The following is a 6130-nucleotide window of genomic DNA, read 5'->3' as shown; positions in this document are numbered from 1 at the left end:
TCATCTCGGGGTCAAATACAAAGGTTGCAAGCTGTCTGGTTCAGTCTCAGTGGCCAGGGATTGGGATGAAGTCGGTGGCTCGGGAACGGAGTTTGTGTCGGGGACCAGCCCCGCAATGGCGATACATCACTGTCCTCTCAAGGCTACTTGTAAACCTCGTCCAGCAGCAATATTGGAAGACCTGGACAATTTTAACTCCACCATTCCATTTTGGCCCGGCCATTTCTCATCCACACCTTCAGCTTCTGCACTTTCCCGCTGCTGAGCAGCCAATCACACAGTTGCTGTGAAAATTTATTTTATTTGTCCCCAGCTGGGACAAGAAGAAACCTGGTTCCACCGAGACTCAGATCGCTGGATTCAAAGTCCAGAATGCTCCCCATTGCAGCATGAAACCCTTATACAGCATTTCTGAGGCCAATTCGCTTCATTTCCAACTGACCTACCATTCACAGCTGCTGAGTTTTTTCAGCAAATTCTGTTTTTATTTCAAACTTCCAGCATCCGCAGCATTTTGTCTTGTGTTAGAAAAGAAAACGGGATCCTGGGCTTTACAGACAGAGGCATAGAGGGCAAAAGGAAGGAAGTTATACCAAACCTTTGGAGTATTGTGTGTAATTCGGGCACTGCGCTTTAGGACGGATGCGGGACTTCAGTCCCGTGGAGTAGTGGAGAAGAAGAGGTTGTTCTCCTCAGAGCAGAGAAGATAAGGGGAGATTTTGTCGACGTGTTCAACATCATGAAGAGTTTTAATAAAGTAAGTAAGGAGAACATTTTCCAGCGGCAGAAGTGTTGCTCACCAGAAAACACATATTAAAGTGATTGGATAAAGTATCAGTAATAAGGTTCTCTCGGGCTTTTGTTGGCCGATTTACTGGTAAAGCTGGGAATTGAGGGGAAACTGGTTCATGGTTTGTAACACAAGCAGTGCGCGGGGTCAGACCGGCCCGGCTAGCTCAGTCGGTAGAGCCTGAGACTCTTAATCTCAGTGGCGGTTTGTGTTTCAAATTATTGGGCTGGTTTCACCGGCGATCCCCAGCTCTAAATCCCCCGGCACCTCTCGGTCAATGACTCTTTCAAAAAATGTGATTCAACAACATTATCAGGAAATCTGAAGTGTTTATAAACACCGGAAGTGGACACACCAGGGAAGACCTCACAGTCTTGGACACAGAGTGAAATACACTGAAGTGTTTATAAAAAGTTACAGAACACAACACGTGTGTAAAATTCCCCATTGTTTTCTCGGCCCTGATGGGTTGTGAAGGGAGAGACGGGCCGAAGTCCCACTGAGCCGCACTGACCCCGAGCCAAGGTGAAATTAAAGTCAGTTCAATCTTTAGCAGCGAGCAGCTGGAGAGAGACAAGATTCCGGAATCAAGGAGAGATTTTCTTAATTTGTTGAACAACATTTATATGAAACACTCATTGACCGAGCTGGGAATCGGCTTTAAAATCAGCCCAAAATTTAAAACGCAAACTCCCCGCCGTGGGGATGATGTATCCGACACTCCACCGACTGGGCTAGCCGGACTGGTCTGTCGCAAGGACCCTGCCTGTGCTCCAGTTTCCTCTCAATTCCCCGGTTTATCAGTAAATCCACCAGCAAAAGCCCGAGGGAACCTTATTACTGATTCATTGTCCAATTACTTGAATAGAAAGCGAGCGGAGGAGAAGGATTGAGAGTTTTTAGTGTGGGACAGAAATGATGTTGTTTGACGGAGAAGCGACACAATCTCAATCAGTGCAGAGGGAGGTGAGTCAGCGGGTCACCTTCTCCCTTAACACATCCTTCTGACTCGCGGCTGACAAACTGAGCAGAGGTTTCGGGACTGTAGCAATTATCACGCTCGACTTACACGCGAAATGCCCCCGGTTCCGCTCCAGCGCGGGATGAATGATTTTGGAACTTGCTCCAGGTGAACCTCCAGGGGCGAGTTTCTCCCCCTGTGTAAAAGTGGCGACAATTGTCGGTCCCTGTTAAACTGAACAACGGCTGCACCAGATTCCCGGTGTGATAAACACTGAACATTTTTAGCCAACTCCTCAAATATCGTCTGTAAAATGAGATCTGGTGAAAATTCATCACAAGCAAAAGACAAAACACTTAAAAAAGTTTTGCCTGTCACTCGGTGGCCATGTTAGGATTTCCTTCAATTTGAAACAGAAAGTCGATTCGTCAATTAGAACAATTGTTCATCTTTTTACAGAGTTTAAAGAAATTCAGATAATAAAGTGTATGAAAACAAAAGTTAATCCCGACCTGCATTTGTAAACCACAGTTCACTTCTGTGATGCTCTTGCTATAATCAACGGCGGTAGAGTTTCTGTAGCGTAGTGGCTGTCATATCCCCCTCGCGCACGAAATAGTCCCCGGTTCGATACCGGGCGGAAACATTATGAAAACCTTCCCCATTAAAATTGAATTAATATAAAAATATGGAAGAACTGATTTTGTGGTTAATTATCAATACAAGTAAAAATCTCAACGAACCCGTATATTTTCTCTGTATATTTCTGCACAGACTCAAACACAGCACAGATGACAGTGTCCCTCCCTCACTCCCGCTTCCTGCCCTGACGGTGCCGAAAGCCCCTCTCAAAGCTGCACATTCGGCTAGTTTCAGTGGATCCGCGGGTGATCTTTAAAGGATCCTGCAGCGTCGCCTCGGATAATAACCATAGATCGTCACCATATTTCACATACCGCAGCAACCCCGTCCATTTCAGTCTAAGTCCCTTTTTTTTAACTCTTTCGCGCCAGGCAAACTGTTTGTACAAAATTACATTTTAGGTGAAAACACAAATCAAAATCAAAAATCAAATCAAATCAACTTTTATTGTCATTGTAAGTGCACAAGTGCAGTACAACGAAATGTAGGCTTGCGGCTCCCGAGAGTGTACATTTAGATTAAGACATACACTCTCTGGCCGCAAGCCTACATTTCATTGTACTGCACTTGTGCACTAACAATAACAAAAGACATGTTCGCGCAACCACAGCACCAAGTGTGGGTAGGCATCCACTTGAAATGTACAGTGAGGTGAAATATTACCACAAGCTCCTGATGGACATGTTTCCATGTCTAAAATGCACGCACCGAACAATGCAGCTCCTGGGAAAACTGCAAATCCAGGCAGGGCTGTCCTGCATCATTTGAAACAACAGACAGACACAAGATTCTGCCAGTTTCCAATGTCTTCTCCTTCTGCTCCTATCACTTCTTTCTCTCCAGCTGCCTCTGCTCCTCCAGCCTGCAGGTGAATTAGATGCCTGATGTAAACGCAGCGGGTTCAGGACACAAACCCTTCCCTTTCCCTCCGAGAGGATGACGCACGGTAGGTTGCTCCGTAGCCGCAATAGCTCAGTTGGGGGGAGCGACTTGAAGATTTATAAAAGTACAAAAGCAAAATACTGCGGATGCTGGAAATTTGAAATAAAAACAGAAACTGCTGGAAATACTCAGCAGGTCAGGCAGCATCTGTAGAGAGAGAAACAGAGTTAACGTCAGACGAACGGTCATCGACCTGAAACGTTAACACTGTTTTTCTCTCCACAGATTTAATAATGGTCCCGGATTCAATCCCGGGATTCGGCAGTTTTCAGTTCATTTGAGTTTCTTTCCACTGCCATTCTCGAACTGAACGATTTAAACTGGAATTATTTCTCCGGCACTGAAAGTTTGGCGATTGAATAGAGAGACATCAAGCACGGGAAATATTTATAACGTTTTAGATTGATCGATTTCCTTCTGTGCTTTTCTCTGGATGTTGTCTCTCTCGGTGCCGGCGAACATTTCATTGATGCATTTGTCCTGAACTGAAGCCTGTTGCCCATCTCGCGGGGTCAGAGCCGCTCTGTCTGTCTCTTACCTGCTTGTGACCATTATCGGGAACAGGCCGCCTGTTCAACGTTCATCAGCAAACCCAGAAACACAAATAAACAGAAAGATGTGTCTCTCAGCCCCGGTGGTAAAGGTGCAATGGATGTTAATCCAAATAAAGCCCCCGTGAGATTTTGTGTGGATTGGTTTACTTATAAAGTTTGTATTTAAAATATTTAGAAATTGCGTAATATAATGAAAACATCCTGATGGTTTATACGGGGATCGAACCCGCGAGTTTGGCGTTATTAGCACCACGCTTATCACACCAACTGAGCTAACCGGCCACAAAGCTCTCATTGACCAGTCTTGAACCCAGGCTGGGGAATTATCGTTCAGGCTCACACTGGGTGACCGAGTTACTGCACAAACATTGAACAGACCACATCGCTTAAACATTGTTAACTGTTCGTATATACAACTGGGCAGAGTGTAAATCAAAAGTAACAGAGAAAGAGCTCTTTAGTTTAACAAACCTCATTCTAAAAATTATTATTGCACCACCGCTGAACAGCCCCTCCCTCAAGTCCCGGTATAAAAACAGCCGGTGGGACCCCGACTGAATTCCAACCCCAAGCCGGCGGCTGGAGCCGAATCCCCGGCTCAGATGTGGTTTCACGCTCATTCCTTTAGGAAACGCGGGTTCGGGTACGAAAAATCTCTCCTGATTCGCTCCCCTTATAGTGAAGGAGACAAAAAGTAACTAAAACTTGCCGAAACCTGGGATGGTCAATCTAACGCTCGCCCAACTAATCTGTTTCGGCTTTACGGGCTGTGGTAGGTTCGTTGTTCTCTTTCGGTTTCTACTGACCCCCACATAGAGCAGACAGGGCAGAGTCCCATCATTGGCCTGTGCTCTGGTGTATCTGGTTCCCAGGGCTCACAGTGAAGCGACCACGTGTATATCTGATCTGCACATTGATGAACAAATACAACAGCAAAAGAACTCGTGGGAAGATTCCAACAGTTGTGAGAAACCCAGACACCATGTTAATATCTCACCGTCACCATTGGTCGATGAACCGATCTAATGGCTCAAAGCGGGTTTTCACATCAGTTTGTTTAACGGATTTTCTTTCAGCGACTATTTCCATGTTCCGACAGTAAATGTTACATTTCTTTAATTTGCACAAGTAAACAGAATTTGGACAGTTACTATCTTGCTCTCCGTGACCTGAGGTTTTATCTCGGTAATCTCCGGCTTTAGTATATGTTGTAAATAATTTTGGAACAGGTCTCTGTGGCGCAATCGGTTAGCGCGTTCGGCTGTTAACCGAAAGGCTGGTGGTTCGAGCCCACCCAGGGACGGTGTTTTATCTTTTCCAGGTTTTCAAAATGTGCATTTTGGCTGCAAGATCATGGGATAAACTGTAGCACTGGCTATAATGTCGGTGAGTATGAGATCATCCACTGGGATCCGAAAAAACCGTTTCGTAACATTTTCTTAATGGTGACAGACGAATAGCAACATGAGGAGGCCCTTCAGCCCCTCAGCCCTGTTCCTTCATTCAATTAGATCCTGGATAATCTGTATCTCAGCTGCGTTGCCCCGCCTTGGTTCCATATCCAGCTTCACTAGTTTGGAATGGTCTCATTTTTAGGTGCGCCTGGTGCCGCTCCTGGCCTGCTCTTCCACACATCTCACTGAACCAGGTTTGGTCCCCTGGTTTGACGGTAATGGTAGAGTGAGGGATCTGCCGGGCTAGGAGGCTACAGATTGTGATTTAATACAATTCTACTGCTGCTCATGGCCCAGAATTGTACAGAGAAAATACACGTGTTTTATGAGATATTTTATTTTATTAATATTTAATCACAAAATTATTTCAACTTTTTCATATTGATTAAATTTTAATGGGGAATATTTTACAAAATGTTTCCGCCCGGTTTCTAATGGGACCTTTCGTGTGTTAGGTGAATGTGATAACCACTACACTGCGGAAACTCTGCTCCGTGAGCTGTCGTTAGAACATCACAGAAGAGAACCGCAGTCTACAAATGCAGGTAATAGAATCATAGAGTCACAGAGTCACACGGCACAGAAGGAGGGCATTCGGCCCATCGAGTCTGTGCTGGCTCTCTGTAGAGCAATCCAATCAGCCCCATTCCCCCGCTCTATCCCAGTATCCCTGCAAGTTTATTTCCCTCAAGTGCCTATCCAGCCTTCCCTTGAAAACTGAGTGTCTCCGCTTCCACTACTTCCGTCGGCAGTGAATTCCAGGTCCTCACCACTCGCTGCGTCAAAA

The 6130-nt window shown here is 45.5% G+C and overlaps 1 non-coding gene across 1 annotated transcript; it reads left to right on the top strand.

Moving 5' to 3' along the window:
* Window positions 1-5118: 5118 nt before the first annotated feature.
* Window positions 5119-5192, top strand: trnan-guu (transfer RNA asparagine (anticodon GUU)). The gene has a single exon. It is a non-coding gene; the product is annotated as a tRNA-Asn (tRNA).
* The last annotated feature ends 938 nt before the right edge of the window (window positions 5193-6130 follow it).

This window comes from Somniosus microcephalus, unplaced genomic scaffold (assembly GCF_052327205.1).
Source record: "Somniosus microcephalus isolate GS21.2 unplaced genomic scaffold, FLI_Smic_1.0 unresolved_chr4, whole genome shotgun sequence".
Taxonomy (NCBI): Eukaryota; Metazoa; Chordata; class Chondrichthyes; order Squaliformes; family Somniosidae; genus Somniosus; species Somniosus microcephalus.
Note: the sequence above shows the minus strand (reverse complement) of the source record. Positions and strands in the feature narration are given on the sequence as shown.